At 37.9% G+C, this 17,760-nt stretch overlaps 1 long non-coding RNA gene across 1 annotated transcript; it reads right to left on the bottom strand.

Annotated features, from left to right (window-relative positions):
* Nucleotides 1-3,992: 3,992 nt before the first annotated feature.
* On the bottom strand, nt 3,993-17,677 carry LOC113920552. Its single transcript, XR_003519307.1, has 5 exons — nt 17,325-17,677; nt 16,974-17,155; nt 16,420-16,513; nt 15,059-15,133; nt 3,993-4,095 (listed from the first exon to the last, which is right to left on the bottom strand). It is a non-coding gene; the product is annotated as an uncharacterized LOC113920552 (long non-coding RNA).
* Between the last annotated feature and the right edge of the window lie 83 nt (nt 17,678-17,760).

Raw genomic sequence — 17,760 nt, 5'->3', positions numbered from 1 at the left:
GAAATTTGGATACCACACAGGGACACAGACACACAAGCAAGGAAAATGCCACATGAAGACAGACTTGGTGACACATTTATAGGCCAAGGAACACCAGCGGTTGTCAGCAACCACTAGAAGCCAAGAGAAAGACATGGAGCAACAAGATTCTCCCTCAAGAGCCTCCAGAAGAATCAACCCTGCTCAATACCTTGATTTTAGGCTTCTGGCCTCCTGAACTGTGAGAGAATACATTTCCATTGTTTTAAGGTGACCAGTATGCCATACTTTGTTATGGCAGCCCTACGAAAAGAATAGAGCTCACGACAGACTTAGTGGATTCTAAGATCTGAAAGGAGACTCATGAGCTTGAATATGGTGAGTGAATGGGAGAATGCACAAGATGAAGGGGAGGAGACAGGCAGGGGCCACATCATTTAGGGGAATGGTTTGGAAGCTATGGTTTGGCTTTAAGAATAAGAAAAGAAGGAAATGAAGCTAAAAGAAAATAAGGGAAGGAAAGATATAAGGAAATCAGGAATAAATTTAAGTAGGCAAATATCCATGTCATGGGTTCCCCTGTGCTTGTTTGAATTAGCCTATGAATTCTTTTCTTATTAAGATTTTATGTATGTATGTATGTATGTATGTATGTATGTATGTATGTATGTATGTATGTATCTATCTATCTATCTATCTATCTATCTATCTATCATCTATCTATCTATCATCTATCTATTTGAGAGAGAGAGAGAGAGAAAGAGTAAGCAGAGAGAGAGGGAGAGAGAATCTCAAGAATCTCAAGCAGACCCACACTGAGCATGGAGTCTGACTCGGGGCTTGGCCTCAGGACCCTGAGATCACATCCTGAGCTGAAGTCAAGAGTCAGACACTTAACTGACTGAGCCACCCAGGCACCCCTAGACTATGAATTCTTTATCACCCTGTGCAGAGAGAAACTCATGAATCAAATCGCTTGTATGTTAACAGCTAACTAGTTACCCAATCACTGACAAGATCAAGTCTAAGCTCCTTTGCATGTCATACAGGTCCCTCCATGACTTATTTTTGCTTATCGCTTTGATTTCATTTTCATTCACTCCCTGCCTCACATATAAAAGTCATCCAACAACCCTCCTACACTCTTGGTGGGAATGCAAGCTTGTGCAGCCACTCTGGAAAACAGTATGGAGGTTCCTCAAAAAGTTGAAAAGAGAGCTACCATACGAGCCAGCAATTGCACTACTGGGTATTTACCCCAAAGTTACAAATGTAGGGATCCGAAGGGGTATGTGCACCCCGATGTTTCTAGCAGCAATGTCCACAATAGCCAAACTGTGTAAAGAGACAAGATGTCCATCAACAAATGAATGGATAAAGAAGATGTGGTATATATACAATGGAATACTATGCAACCATCAAAAGGAATGAAATCTTGCCATTTGCAATGACGTGTATAGAACTGGAGAGTGTTATGCTGAGCGAAATAAGTCAATCAGAGAAAGTCATGTATCATATGACCTCAATGATATGAGGAATCCTTAATCTCAGGAAACAAACGGGGGGGGGGCGCCTGGGTGGCTCAGTCGGTTAAGCGACTGCCTTCAGCTCAGGTAATGATCCCAAGATGCTGGGATCGAGCCCCGCATCGGGGTCCCTGCTCAGCGGGGAGCCTGCTTCTCCCTCTGCGTGCCGCTCCCCCTGCTTGTGCTCTCTCTCTCTGTCAAATAAATAAATAAAATCTTTAAAAAACAAAAACAACAACAAAAAAAAACTGAGGGTTCCTGGAATGGTGGGGGGTGGGAGAGATGGGGTGGCTGGGTGATGGACATTAGAGAGGGTATGTGCTATGGTGAGCACTGTGAATTGTGCAAGACTGTTGAATCACAGATCTGTACCTCTGAAACAAATAATACATTATATGTTAAAAAAAAAAGAAAGAGAAGAAGAAGAAGAAGAAGAAGAAAAAAAGAAGAAGAAGAAGAAGAAGAAGGAGGAGGAGGAGGAGGAGGAGGAGGAGGAGGAGGAGAAAAGAAGAAGAAGAAGGAGGAGGAGGAGGAGGAGGAGAAAGAAGAAGAAGAAGAAGAAGGAGGAGGAGGAGAAAAAAAGAAGAGGAGGAGGAGGAGGAGGAGGAGGAGGAGGAGGAGGAGGAGAAGAAGAAGAAGAAGAAGAAGAAGGAGAAGAAGAAGAAGAAGAAGAAGAAGAAGAAGAAGAAGAAGAAGAAGAAGAAGAAGAAGAAGAAGAAGAAGAAGAAAAGAAGAAGAAGAAGAAGAAGAAGAAGATGATAGCAGGAAGGGAAGAATGAAGGGGGGGAAATCGGAGGGGGAGATGAACCATGAGAGATGATGGACTCTGAAAAACAAACTAAGGGTTCTAGAGAGGAGGAGGTTGGGAGGATGGGTTAGCCTGGTGATGGGTATTAAAGAGGACACGTTCTGCATGGAGCACTGGGTGTTAAACGCAAATAATGAAACATGGAACACTACATCAAAAACTAATGTAATGTATGGTGATTAACTTAACATAATAATAAAATAAAAATAAAAAAATAAAACTCATCCAACAGATTTTAATTCTTTTATTTTTAAAGATTTTATTTATTTGTTTGACAGAGAGAGACAGCAAGAGAGGGAACACAAGCAGGAGGAGTGGGAAAGGGAGAAGTAGACTTCCCGCTGAGCAGGGAGCCCAACGTGGGACACGATCCCAGGATCCAGGATCATGACCTGAGCCGAAGGCAGATGCTTAACAACTGAGCCACCCAGGCACCCCCAGATTTTAATTCTTAGTGCTCTATTGTATTTCTCACTTCCATATCTGCATATGCTGTTTGGTGGAATATATCATCACCATCTGCCCCACATTCACTTGACTTCTTCTTCTTATTTCATTCATTTACTTAATAATTGAGCTTTTTCTCTTTACCAGGCATCCTTTAGCATGAAGATATAGTAATAAACAAAGTAGATATATTCCCCTTTCCACAGAACTTTGGTTTAGCAGCCTTGGCTGAAAAATAATTAGGCAATTATAAATTGTGTCAAGCATGATGAAAGAAGAGTCCAAAGCATACGGTGGGGAGAATGTGACCCAGCCTTGGGAGTTGAAGATTGGCATAAGACTGAGATATAACTGATGAAAAGAGTCTACAGAGAATGGGGATGACCTTATAATTAGAGGAAATTGCATGGTCAAAGTTCCCTGAAATGAAAAGGAGTATTTCTCGTTCCAACCATCTAAAGGAAACTACTCTTTTCTCTCTGTCTCTCTGTCTCTGTCCCTGTCTCTGTCTTCCCCCTCTTTTGTTCCCTCCCTCCTTCTCTTCCTCCCTTCTTCAGCTGTTGATTTTTGTTTCCACTCAGAAGAGGTGGTATAGCATCATTTATTATTTGTGTATAAAATCAATTATTAAGATAAGCTCCACTATCTTTATCTGCTCAATAGGAATAGTAAATATGTCTAACCCCTGGTTCATAATGAGAATTTAATGTGATTGTGTGCCAATGCCTGGGATGTCATGAACATTCAAAAACCTTAGCTACCTATCATTCCATTTGTGTGTTTATCATTGAGACTTACTCATGTGTTTTATGGGCCAAACCCAGTGTTAAGGTATTTTTACAGGTACGGTCTAATGTAACCTCAGACTCATACAAAGCATGTGTGACTGTTCCCAAGATGAGAGAATTAGAACCTAGAATGTTCAACACATTAACAAGTTTTACCTGCTCAAAAGCCCAGGCTTTTAGACACCACGTAAGCTTCATCCTTTCATAGGGCAGTTCCATCTCCTTTTAAAAAGGGAAAGATGTTCTTTAATATTGACACAAATATATTTGTTTAGCTTTGTTTATATAGAGGAATTTTGAACTTAAATGTAGGAAAGAAACAAGGTTGCATTATCCTACAGCTCATTACTAGTGATCCACAGTTAAATCACTAGGGAAAATGATAGAAAGCAAACTGATTGATAAAAGAATGTTAAAGGAAATAAATAAATCAGTCAAAATGTAGTCATTATGTTTTTAATTCCTGAGAACAACAATGTCCTTGCCAAGCCAGCTTGGAGATACAGATCATTTTCCAAATATGTATAATATGGAAGACTTCCAAAACCTGTAGGGTAGATCATTAAAAGCTACAATTAGCCAGTGGCCATCGTTTCAGCCTTCTGTCACCATCTTCTTCCTTCTCCAGGTCGCACGAGGCTGATGCTTATGATTACATCCCTTAATGTGGGTTAATGGTCTAAGAGGTCAGGAAAACAATTCGCATCAATTTGGTACCAGTTTACAGTTCACTGATGGTCTGGCTCAGATATATATCTATATCTATATCTATGTATATATATATATTTTGGGGGGTGTCCCTAAATCTGAAGTACATTTGCATGGTTGAATCTTCAGACAATATCTGCTTTCTTTCAACAACAGTATTGAAGCAAAGAATGTAATAAATTCTCTGACAAGCATCTAGAGTTCAAGCTATCTGTACTTATTCAGTCCAGATCTTTTGTGCATCATTTGATTTGGGGTGCACTCTGTGTTTTTATCATACTACAGAGTCTATCTCTAGACAAGAGGCTGTCAATGCAGCCCATAGTTGGTACAGTTCCATGAGGAGTTTTCACCTGTCCTCAGCTTCGGACTTCTCCCTGTCTAGGGTCAGGGTGCCCCAGCCAACAGCCTCATTGCAAGAAGCCATCTCACTGGCTCGGAGGGCTCTCCAGTCTCCATAGCTCTCACAGCTCTAACAATTAGCTCATTAATTCCCTGGCCTCTAACCCTTTTATTCTCCAACTTTCAAGACCAAGTGAGAAATATTGCTTCAGATTTCTACAGTTTCCCCAGAACAATATAACAGAGCAACTGACTCCACTTTTCTCAATATTCCTATGCAATACAGACTTTCTTCTGAGATAGAGGATCAGAGAAAACTCCAACTTAAGGAATGAATCCATTGTTCCTGAAGGGGGATGGGTAACACACCACACCATCTGCTACAAGTTACTAACTGTGACACACCAAAATCTTTGTTCTCTGCTCTGTTGTGCTAGCAAATATGGATCCCTAAAATGACAAGCATTAAGTCAAGAAAATAATTACATGCAATGTGATTGGCAAGTAACATTAAGTTATAACTTTCTAATTTAGAAAATTAGCAATATATATAAAATTATCTATATATGTATGTGTAAATCTTGATACAGGTTTTTGTTTTTTCCTATTAAAGGTACTACATTATTCTTAGATTATGTTGTGTGTACTCCTTCAGTGTTAAAATGTAATTTTAAAAATATGTAATATAGGTTTTAAATATCATATTTGGAATTTTTTAATGACAACACTATGTTGATGTCCATGTATCAGACTTTCTTACTAAACACTTCCACTTGGATGTGTCACAGCATCTCAAACTCAATATGTATACAACTTTACTCATCATCGTCCATCATTAAATCTATTTTTCTTACAATACTATTTTTCGAGGGGTAGGATTGTTAATAAAATCATCGTCATCCATGTCAAAACTTTTTGATTTATCCTAAATACTTCTATCTACTCTCCTACCTGAATCCAATAAATACTTACTTCCTCCCAATTCTACTTAAAACAAAACAAACCTCTCAGTTCTGACCATACTGTTCCATTTACTTCATTAGTTTCTTTAGGTGTTTATTTTTTCTCCCCTGTATTATTTTTCAATCATCCTTCCCAGTGTTGTCGAAGAAATACACATTTTTTAATAAGAATCATGCTTCTAAAAATCAAATACAATGGTGATAATTCATATTTTCAACACATTTAGAATGTCTCCCTTCTAAATTAATGCCAGGCAATGTAGCAGGGCATATTCAAGATATGAACCTCATCTATACAGAAACTAAAGTTACCTGCAGGGTGCAAAGGCTCCTATATTTGCACATGATATTCCGTCTGCCTGGAATGTGCTCTTCCTCCAACCAACCTCACCCACCTGACTAAGTTGTGAACAACCTCCTAGGTCCAGCTCAAGCATTACTTTTTGGGGAGATACTTTTGCTGGCACCCCACAAAAAATTACCATAAAATGTGGTAAATGTTTTAATAAGGGGAAGTTTGGGAGATAATGGAAGCATGGAGAAGTAGAATTTAACCAATACTTAGTTCATCAATCAGGGTTTAGTGAATATGATATCTAAGATGTGCAGGATGATAGAAGTGAGGTAAGCACAGGTGTTGGGGCAGAATACTCCACCAAAGGAAGGTGCAAGAGCAGAGCCTTGCCACTAGAGATAACAATGCATACATCTGGGGCGCCTGGGTGGCTCAGTTGGTTAGGCGACTGCCTTCGGCTCAGGTCATGGTCCTGGAGTCCCGGGATCAAGTCCCGCATCGGGCTCCCTGCTCAGTGGGGAGTCTGTTCTCCCTCTGACCCTCCCCCCTCTCATTCTCTCTCTCAAATAAATAAATAAATAAATAAAATCTTTAAAAAAAAAAAAAAAACAATGCACACATTTGGGTGTTTGACCATGATCCTGAAGGCCACCCATTAAAAAGGGAGCATGGAGAATTGGTTAGAGTTGGTAATGCTGAAGGGTGACAGAGCAGGTATGGACACTTGCTATAAGTCAGATAAAAGTTCATGCCACTCAATTGAGGATAGTGGGAATAGTGATGGAAATAAATAACTTTGAGAGACTTTGGTGTAAATTCCCCCCCCAAAAAATAAATGAGGAAGAAATATGAAAGAGGGAAGGAAGAAAAAAAGGAAGGAAAGAAAAAAAAGAAAGAAGAAGAAAGAAGGAAAGAAATCTCAGGAAATAAAAGGAAAACATTTGCTCTATTCTTCTTTCCTTTGTCCTTTGCTTAGATAAAACAAAAAGTGTCTACTTTTCTAGAGACCAACAAATCTCCAACATTTGCCATTGATCTTTTCCTTTGTCAACATGTACTAGGAGTTCTTTGATCATTTGTAGACAAAAGCCATTCAGAGCCAACCCTGAAGCAAAGACACAAAGTTATGAAATAGTACTTTGGTTATCAATGGTTTTTGTTTTAAAATTTTATTTATTTATTTGAGAGAGAGAGTGAGACAGGGAGAGAGAGCACAAACAGGGGCAGGGGCAGAGGGAGGAGAAGCAGACTTCCCACTGAGCAAGGTCCAATGAAGGACTTGATGTGGGGCTCAACCCATGGCTCGACCCCAGGACCTGAGATCATGACCTGAGCCAGTCAGATGCTTAACCGACTGAGCCACCCAGGTGCCCCTGATTATTAATATTTTTGCATTTCATCATGAAGGGCAAAGATCATCATCAGATGTCTCCCCACATCTGCCTTTACTTGCCATTACTTTTTCTTTTCTCCTCTCCTTCAAGAGTATAGACCAGCGAAAGTAGGAAAATTGAGAGGAGAAATTAGGGGCAATGTTCAACTTTGATATCTGTTTAGAACTCTATTAGGGATTATTCAAAGCCTTGCCACACTCAGAAGTAATCTACTTTTAAGATGAGTTCAGGCTTTAGAAGACAACCAAGGCCCTGGAATTAAATAGACCTTCCTGCAGAGCTGTATGTACAACTCTTATGAAGAGCATATGTGCCCCATGGATACTATCACCTACCTTCTTCACGCAAGGCCATTTAAACAGCACTTTTATTCTACGGGCATTTCCCTGTTTCTCCCCTTGGTTTCCTGTCTACCCAGTGGTTCTACCTGGTCCCTCTAACCACCATATCTTGAATTTCCTCCAACCTGTTTTATTATAATGGAAGAAGTAAAAATATCTTGTTCATAATATAGAAAAGGTTTTATTTGAGATAGACTTTAAAAATAAATTATGCGGGGCACCTGGGTGGCTCAGTCATTAAGCATCTGCCTTCAGCTCAGGTCATGATCTCAGGGTCTTGGGATTGAGCCCCACATCGGGCTCTCTGCTCTGTGGGAAGCCTGCTTCTCCCTCTCCCACTCCCCCTGCTTGTGTTCCTTCTCTTGCTGTGTCTCTCTCTGTCAAATTAATAAATGAAATCTTTAAAAAAAAATAAAAATAAATTATGCTTTATAAAATGTTAATTACATTTGAATTTAAAAAAAATTTAAATATCCTAACTCCTATACCTATTTATACTGTCCCTCTTTTGTTTCAAATTTATATATATTTCTGAGAGCTTTTTGTTTTACTTTGTTGTAAATCAAGAGACTGTAACACAAGGTTATGTGATTTGAGGAATGCTTTTCTGTATCAGGTGTAGTCCCCTTAAAAATAAGTTAAATGAGGGGCATCTGAGTGGCTCAGTTGGTTAAGTGTCTGCCTTCCACTCAGGTCATGAACCCAGCGTCCTGGGATGAAGCCCCATGTCAGGCTCCCTGCTCACTGAGGAGCCTGCTTCTCCCTCTCCCTCTCCCGCCCCCCCCCATACTCTCTCTTTTTCTCTGTCAAATAAATAAATCAAATCTTTAAAAAAAATTAAAAGAATTAAAAATAAGTTAAAAGAATATTTGTGACAAAATCACAAGTAGAGAAAGAGAAGTTTGCATAAAACAATTACAAACTGTTAAAAATGTATCTCAACATTAAAAAAATATATATCTCAGAAAAAGAAAATAAATCAAAATTAAACCTGTAATATTTACTAACTGAAATGACTTCTTTGCATATCACTCTTACAAATACTCAGAAGTGGTTCCCTTCTGCTCATCTAGAGATGGCTCTTAAATCTGAACATCAACAAAACATACTTTTCCCTTTGCTTCTCATGTAAAGAAAATAATAACAAGATCCATATGAGGAAAACTACAACACAGGTGAATAAAATCAAAGAACTAAATCAATGGAGAGAGATTCTCTGTTCATGGATAGGAAGACTCAATATTGTCAAAATGTCAGTTCTTCCCAACTTGATCCATAGATTCATTGCAATCCCATCAAAATCATACCTAGTTATTCTATGGATATTAACAAACAGATTCTAAAGTTTATGTGGAAAGGCCAAAGGCCTGGAATAGTCAACACAATATTGAAGGAGAACAAAGTTGGAGGACTGACAGTACCTGACTTCAAAATTTACTATAAAGCTACAGTAATCAAGATAGTGTGGTATCGGTGAAGCAAATATTATAATGGTGGATAAATGTCATTATACATTTGTCCAAATTCATAGAATGTACAATACCAAGAGTGAATTCTAAGGTAAACTATGGATTTATGGTGATTGTAATGTGACAATGTAGATTCATTCCTGGGTAAAAAAGAAAAAAATGTACATTTCTGGTGAGTGATGCTGATAATGGAGGAGGCTATACATGTGTGGGGGCTGGGGTATATGAGAAATCTCTGTATTTCCCTCTCCATTTTGTTGTAAATCTAAAACTGCTGAAGGAAGGAAGGAAGGAAGGAAGGAAGGAAGGAAGGAAGGAAGGAAGGAAACAAAAAAAGAAAGAAAGAAAGAAAGAAAGAAAAATGTGAAAGGGGGCGCCTGGGTGGTTCAGTCGTTTGAACGGCTGCCTTCTGTCAGGTTATGATCCCAGGGTCCTGGGATCAAGCCCCACATCGGGCTCTCTGTTCAGCAGGGAGCCTGCTTCTCCCTCTCCCTCTGCCTGCTGCTTCCCCTGCTTGTGCTCTCTCACTCTCTGTTAAATAAATAAATAAGTAAATAAATAAATAAATCTTTAAAAAAAATTAAAAAAAAGAAAAATGTGAAAGAAATATTTTAGAAAGGACGTTCTAAAATATTTGACATTATGAACACCAGGTGGCAGTAGATGTAGCATTTATCAAAAATGAATGAGGGAGGAGGAAAGTGATTTTGAACTTTATGTATGCAAATTAATAGTATATACAGAGTATTCACTGTATGCAGTGTGCTAGAATTTGTACTGGGGTACCTCTGAAGGAAAGTCATAATCCAGTACTATAAAGATAACTTCATATTTGACCCTATGGCTTCTATTCAATTAAATCTCATTTGATTACTTCTCTTAATTTGTATCAAAATACATTAATTAGCTATTTTAGCAACACCTTCCAGAAGTGGGAGTCATAGAAAAAAATATGAATACATGTTGCTCACAAATAGCAATTTTTCTGGAGGTTATGTTTCAATAAAAGAATATTCAATTTAAATTTGACTTAGAAAATTACACATACTCATATAAAAGAAATCTAAAAGGTTAGAAAAGAAAGGACCTTAAAAGTTATTTAGTACAAGTCTTCCCATTTATGCAGGAGAAAACTAAAACACACAGACATTAGGAAACATGCCCATGGAAAGACACAGTAATTGGTAAATTAGAAAATGGCTTCTGTCCTCTTTCTACTATACCATGAAGTGGTTTAACTTCTCTACATGCTTGATTTCAGTCAACAGGCTTAATTGTGAATAAATGAACTACTGAGAGGTTTACTTGCCTTATGTTTGTATTGTTCATCTACATACCAAATTTAATTTTTAATTCATAATTGTAATGTAGCCTGGCCAGTATTTTCTGAATGCATATATTGTGAGACATTACAATAGCCACTTCCTATGGAGGTAATATAGCTCATTGCTCAAGCACACGGGCTCCAGAGCCTGAGTGCTTAGGGTGACCCCTTGGCTCTGCCACATATTAGCTCTGTGGCCTTTGGCAAGTTGTTTAATCTCTCAAATGTTAGTTTTTTCACCTGCAAAAAAGGGGATGGTAATATTACCTACCTCAAAGCATTGTTGTATGGATTAATTGGGTTAAAAAAGTAAAGTTTTAAAAAATAATGTCTGGTTGGGGCACCTGGGTGGCTCAGATGGGTAAGCATCTGCCTTTGGCTCAGGTCATGATCCCAGAGGTCTGGGATCGAGTCCCGCATCAGGCTCCCTGCTCAGTGCAGAGACTGCTTCTTCCTCTCCCTCTGCCATTCCCTCCGCTTGTGCTCTCTGGCTCTATCTCTCTGTCAAATAAATAAATAAAATCTTTAAAAAATAATGTCTGGTACATTTTAAAACTTCAACAAGTGTTATCATTAATCTCACTGGCAAGGACCAAAATAATTTCAAGAGTTAAAAGTGATTACTTTTCTGAAATTTTTATAAAATTATACTGACCATTTGAAAAAAAATACAGTATATTTACTACTCAACCTGTCTTTACTACAGTTCATATAATAATGCATTCTAAGAATATCAGTTTTTTTTTGGAATAGTTAACAAATTTAGACATTGCTACAAAAGACCTCAAATTTATAATTTATCATATTTTATTCATCACTCTAAAATATATTCTGTTTTAAGAAACCTGATTCCTTTTTCTTTCTTTTTTCTTTTTAATTTTTGGTGTGTGGATGTGTCTTTCCTCCAAGCTATAAAAATTTGAGTCTATTTATTAGTGCTTAAAACACAAGGTTAAAAAAATTAAATGTCAAAAAACCCCCACAAGAATGGTAATCAGATCATTTGAAAATCTGGGATTTCAATGTTAAACCTTAACTGATCATTATTTACATGATAAAATGTTTCAGTTTGGGAATCTTTTAAAAAAATAAATTTAGTACTTAGAACATGGGGATCTATAAGTAGCAAATAAGGTCTTACAAATACAGGCAAGACCCTTTGAACACTGAAACCTTGCAGATCTCCCCAAGCCTTCCCACTCTTTTAGCTCTCTAAACTTTTGATCCATAGCCTGAGAATATTTATTCCACTGTTTTGTTAAAACAAAACAAAATTCAACTGAGTACATTTAAAATCAAATTGGCCTTATTCAACAATTCATGAATCAGATTGATTCCACCTACCAAACAGAAAGGAGCTAAACAAAATGGGAGACTTTTAGAAGGGGCAGGATAAGGAAAGAGATGATTATTTTGTCTTTCTTTGGGTCTATTGGCTGGATTATCTCACTAGTGCAGACCAGGAAATTCCAGATTGACTAATTTAAGATTATATTTCTGGGAGAGGTTGAAACTGCAATTAAGTTAGGTATTAAGTCTTGATTTGCTGAGCAAGGACTTAGCACAGGTGACTCCATTTCAGATCTATTGTCTTTTTTTTTTTTAACAGTTTCTTCTTTCTCAAATGTTCCACCCCCATCTTTCCTTTAACATTTACTATTGACAAAACTCAGTTACTACTACAACCTAAACTATACAAATTAGTCAACACTCTACTTCTGGCAGCAATCAAAATAACAACAAAAAGGATGCCTATATTTCCAAACTACATTTTATGTCACATAATAGAAGTTTTAATTCAGTAAATATACTGAAATTAATACATTTAAATAGCTGTTATCCCATTTAAAGAAGCAGCTTGGGAAGTTACATCTTGATTTCACTAGCACTATTGCTGAAATATTTTTAAATTTCTCTTTTGGAACTATCTTCGGGATCTGTTTCATATATCTTTAATGGAAGAAAATTTCTGATCCTTGAGGGTGAACTTAATAAATGTAATATGTTAGGTAAATACATTAAAATGCTTATCCAAAGCTAAGGATGATCACAGATTCCTACAAATTATTATAACTGCAAAGCAATTATTGCATTAATATTTTACTGTTTCAAATAATAATGACATATTTATTTATATATTTTTTATTTATTTATAAATAAATATTATTTATTTATATAGGCAAATTAAAGTCTGGAATGAGAGTAGTCAACCTGTTAAAAAAGGTTGCACATGAAGTTTGGGATTACAGAGGTAATGAATTTTCTATTTTGCATATACACATATATTCTTTGTTCTTCTGAGAATTACATTCATATAAAGTGAATTTTCATTTCTGATACCATATTTTTATATTTAGAGGTTCCAATTTGTTGTTTTTATATCTTCTATTTCTCTCCTCATAATGTTCAGATTTTTCTCTACAGTCTTGAGCAAACAGAATACACTTATAATATGGAACCTAACATCCTCAGCTGTTAATTCTATCATCTTTGCCATTTCTGGATCTGTTCCTGTCGATTGACTTTTCTGTTGACTATGGCTCATATTTTCCTTCTTCTTTGCATGCCTGGTAAGTTTTGTTTTTTTTTTTAAGATTTTATTTATTTATTTGACAGAGAGAGACAGTGAGAGGGAACACAAGCAGGGAGAGTGGGAGAGGGAGAAGCAGGCTTCCCGTGGAGCAGGGAGCTCCCTGTGGGGCTCGATCCCAGGACCTTGGGATCATGACCTGAGCCGAAGGCAGACACTTAATGACTGAGGCACCCAGGCACCCGCATGCCTGGTAAGTTTTTAAATCTGATGCTAGTCAGTGTTAATTTTACATCATTAAGACCTTTAGAAAGTATTGGACTTTATTCTGGCTAGAATTTAAGCAAGTTGAAATCAGTTGGGTCCTTTTAAGTCTGCTTTTAAGCTTTGTTAGTGTAAATTCAAAGCAACTTTAATCTAAAAATAATATAGCCCCATTACTAAGACTATACCCTTCTAAGGACCCTCTAGTATCTTATGTATGATGAGGTTTTTCTACTTTGGCTGGGGAAACACAAATTATTTCTAGCCCATGTGAAGTCTAGGAATTTTGTTACCTACAGTTTTCTATTAGTTCTTTCCCTGGACTTAGATAATTTGGTTCTCACACCACATGTCAGTACCCACCAAAAACTTGAGGGCACTCCTCTGTAGATCTCTGTACGGGTTTCTTCTCTATGGTACTCTGTCCTACAAATTCTAGCTGCTTCAGCCTCTTAAACTTCAGTTTCCATCTTCTCAATTCAGGGAGATTGTGGGGCTCTTTTTGTATTTTCCCCTTCCTGTGCTACAGTCTGGAAACTAATTTCACGTAGTAAGTTGGGACCATCATAGGACACACCTTGTTTATGTCTTTTCTGTCAGTGATCACAGTCTTGTGTATCATGTTGCCCAATGTCTAAGCACAAATGTTTCGTATATTGGGTAATCTAGTCTAGTTTAAGACTTCTTCAAGAAGAGAACTTTGAGAACAGCAGTTTTGATGAAAAGGCATTCCATAGAAAACATCTGATCAGCAAAAGCATTGTTCTGGTAAAGGACTCATTGGTGGGCTGTTTGATTTAGTGGGAATTCATGAATAATTGACCAATCAATATACTACAAAGCATCTACCACATGCACGAAAAAACACGTTTATTTTTCTTCACATGAGTTTACTGGCACAAAAGCTCACACCATGTCAATTTAGAAGAGCAAATACTCTAATGCTATACATTTTGGAAACCACTTTTCTTTCATTGTTTCATTCTGCATAATTTGTCCATCTTTCTTATTATTCCAACCTATGACTGATAATCTTCCTTGTGTATTGCACTGTTTTAATTATAGTTTTCTTTCTTTGTAATTCTACTTTGAAACCTGACTTTTGAAACCTGCTTTTTAGCTATGTATACACAAAAAAATTGTAGCTTTATTCTTTCATTTTCACAACAGCATAATTGTTTTTACTCAAGTTAAAATATTTCCATGTAGCAGATATTAGAAGATAAATATAGATTTATAATCCTATTTAATGAAAAAAAAAACCAAACTCTTCTGGTACTGTACTGTTTAATTTACTGTCTTTATATTACTGTCGATTTCTCTCTCCTCCAGGAACTTTATAGAAGTTTTAACAATTGGAGAGGTCATTGTGGACAAGATAGAAGTATGGATTTCCATGGTATCACAAGGTAAAATAAATTTTTATTCCTATTCTGGTTTTGAAATATACTATTGGTTAATTTCAAGACATAAATATCTCTACTTTTTGTGCCCAAATTATAGACATCATTTGTGAATAGCCTTAGGAATTTATTGGTTGTTGGCTGGTTCAACCAGGTATCTTTTCTGCCTCCCATAATTCAAGCCTACCCTTTAACCTTCTCAACAGCACAGGTGACACCATCACTTAATGTTTGATGAACTCTCAGGTATGTTTAGTATAATACTTAATGAGAGTTTCAGATAGTTCTTTCCTGGATTTAAACAGAGACAAAAATCTCAGAGCTGCCAAAAAGGCAATAAAAATACAGAGAGCAGAGACTAAAAGCAACAGATTGCAAAATGTTTGGGAGACTAAAAATGACACATACAATATATATATGGGGTAAACAGTTGAGAGATAAAAGAGAATTGGGAAGATAATTAATAATATACACCAACCTTTGCCAATGAGCTCATAGGCAAATCCTTCCAAGGATCCTTCAGACAGACAAAGGAAGTTCTGTTTTGGACATCCTGTAACAAAAATATAGGCATATCCAGTTTGATATGTACTTGTGGATGAACTCTTAGAGTAGAATATGTATTACTAACACTAAACATCAAAAACAAAAAAGATAATGGAAAAAAGAAATTCATTTTTATTTATAGGTATAATGATTCACACATTAATAACAAAGAAGCAGCAATGTGATTGCTTTATGGTAGCCTAGTATAACTGATATGATTGCTTCATGGCAGCCTAGTCTATATGCTAATGAATGAATCATTATAAAATTTTTATGGCATACAGTATTATAGTCATATTCATAATACAGCATTGCAAATACTAACATTCAATATTGTTAGGCTATGTGGTTCATCTGGGAATTTTTTCAAATTGTTGCAAATCTCAAAAATATTTTCCAATATATATATTGAAAAAAATTGTACATAAATACACTTACGTAGTTCAAACCTGTGTTGATCAAAGATCAACTGTATATATATACTCAGCGACAAAGCATGGTGTATGTTATTATTTTTTTAGTGGCAGAAGGAGAGGGACACCAAATCTCCTACCACACTGAGGGGAAGTACTTTTTTGTCCACTATTAAAAACTGCTACCCTTCATTAAATCAATGGATCACCTAGTCCAATATGCCATCACTATCCCAAGTGATGTTTTCTGGGTAGTGTTATATGACAACTGCCAAAAGTGACTCTAATGTCTTATAATAATTCATTCCATATGGCACCATTATTTATCAATTCATCTTGAATTTATTTTTATCTTCATTTTGTACCATCTCTAGGAATAACAAATCTACTAGACTCACTATTTTTTTTTTATTTTAGACTCACTATTTTTTAAAATACCATACTTTGGTTTGTTCTTGATTTGCTTCTCTAAAGCTTTGAGTATTTTGGAATTTGTTGATCAAATCTGTGTTAATTATATTAATAAATTTCATCATTTTAGAGGCATTGATCATTTTTTCAGTTGTCTTACTCAGCTAAAGTGTTTGTGTTCTAATTTATCCTCTTACGGAAAAAAAAAACATGATTTGAAATCCTGTGGTTTTGAATTATTCTGAACATCATATGGATTATTCCCTGATATGAGATCAGATGTCAGAGAGCTTTAAGACAGAAGGTTGACTGAACTCATTTTACTTCTCTATGATTATTCATTGGACAATTTAGTTGAGGAGGGACTTGAATGTGGCCAAGAAAAAAAAAAAGAGAGAGAGAGCAGAATTAATTAAGTCTAATAAAAAAAAGGCTGTCACTCCTAGTATAGCTGAGCTCTTCTTTCTACCTCTGAGACCGATCAAGGAAGAGAAGATGACTTGGCTATGATGTGGCATTGAGAATTATCTCCAAGTGTCCAAGTTCACCCGTCAGTGGAGAACCTGTAAAACAGAAAGCTTCCTTCCTTCAATGGCACATCTTGCAATTCAAGAATGTAAGGTCAACACCCAGGGCAAACCTCAGTAGCAGCAGGGATAGGTAAACCCTGGGACTTAAAATCCTGTGTATTTACCACTGAATATCATTTCCACAGTAGAAGGTGTGGAAGCAAATAAACCATAGATGTAAATGCCCACCACTTATATTTATACTATATTGTACACTATGCAATGTGATTTGCCCTCTTTTAAGGCCTGAATCCAGAAATCCACCCCACCCCAACATAATCCTTTGATCTTTGCTTTTGGTGGAAATTTCCTGTTTCTTCTTGAGAAAAATAATTCAATCCTGTTTTTATTACTGTTCCTCCCAGCAGACTGCTGTAGAAAACATACATACATACACAGACACACACACCACACAAAAATTTTTATGAAGATTCATTTTCACAGTCGTTCCTACCCAGCTCTGAACTCGGAACCTATATGAGTGATGATGTATCTAGATGAGCCGGTCCAGGTCTGGGAGAGCAGCCTCTACCCCACATCTCCCTCTCCACCCACAACATCCTCTGACTCCTCGCTCCATCTTCGAAAGGAAACGCTTTCATTGTCGGCCTTCGAAGATTCGGCAACCCGATCGATCTGTTATAAAAAAGAGAAAAGAAAAATCGCAGCCTAGAGATAGGTCTTGCATGGCACCTCTCCAGTCTCCATGGGCAAAGCCTCTGAGAAGGAACCGATTCCCAGTCCTGAATCCTCAAGAGCCCGGGGCACAGGAGACCCTGGTCAGGCCTTTGCCATTGGTCCTCACCTCCTCGGCCTGGAGCTCTCCTCCGGCTTCCCACCAAACCACACTCAGCGACTTCTCGGAAACAGCTGATTGTGCTGAGCGGGAAGGGAGGAAGGGAAGAAGGTGTGTGTGGGGGCGGGGGGGGCGGGGTTGAGGTAAGGGAAGGGCTCTTGAGGCTGCTGGACCAACACACACACACGCGCGCGCGCGCCCGCGCGCGCGCCCCGTCCGATGGGGTAGCCGTGGATGGGAGGTCGCGGCCCCCTCCCCTGTCTTCTCCCAGCGCACAACGGAGAAGAGGCAGCCCGGCCGCCGCGGCGCTCCTAGCGAGTCCCGCCGGACGCTAGCCGCGGGCGTGGAGAGCGGGCGGCGCTGGCTCGGCAAAGGGCGGGGAGGGAGGAGTGGCGCGGGAGCCGGCGGCGCTGCTGCCGCGGGGGGCGGGGGCGGGGCTGCCGCT

This window comes from Zalophus californianus, chromosome 3, assembly GCF_009762305.2.
Source record: "Zalophus californianus isolate mZalCal1 chromosome 3, mZalCal1.pri.v2, whole genome shotgun sequence".
Lineage (NCBI taxonomy): Eukaryota > Metazoa > Chordata > Mammalia > Carnivora > Otariidae > Zalophus > Zalophus californianus.
Note: the sequence above shows the minus strand (reverse complement) of the source record. Positions and strands in the feature narration are given on the sequence as shown.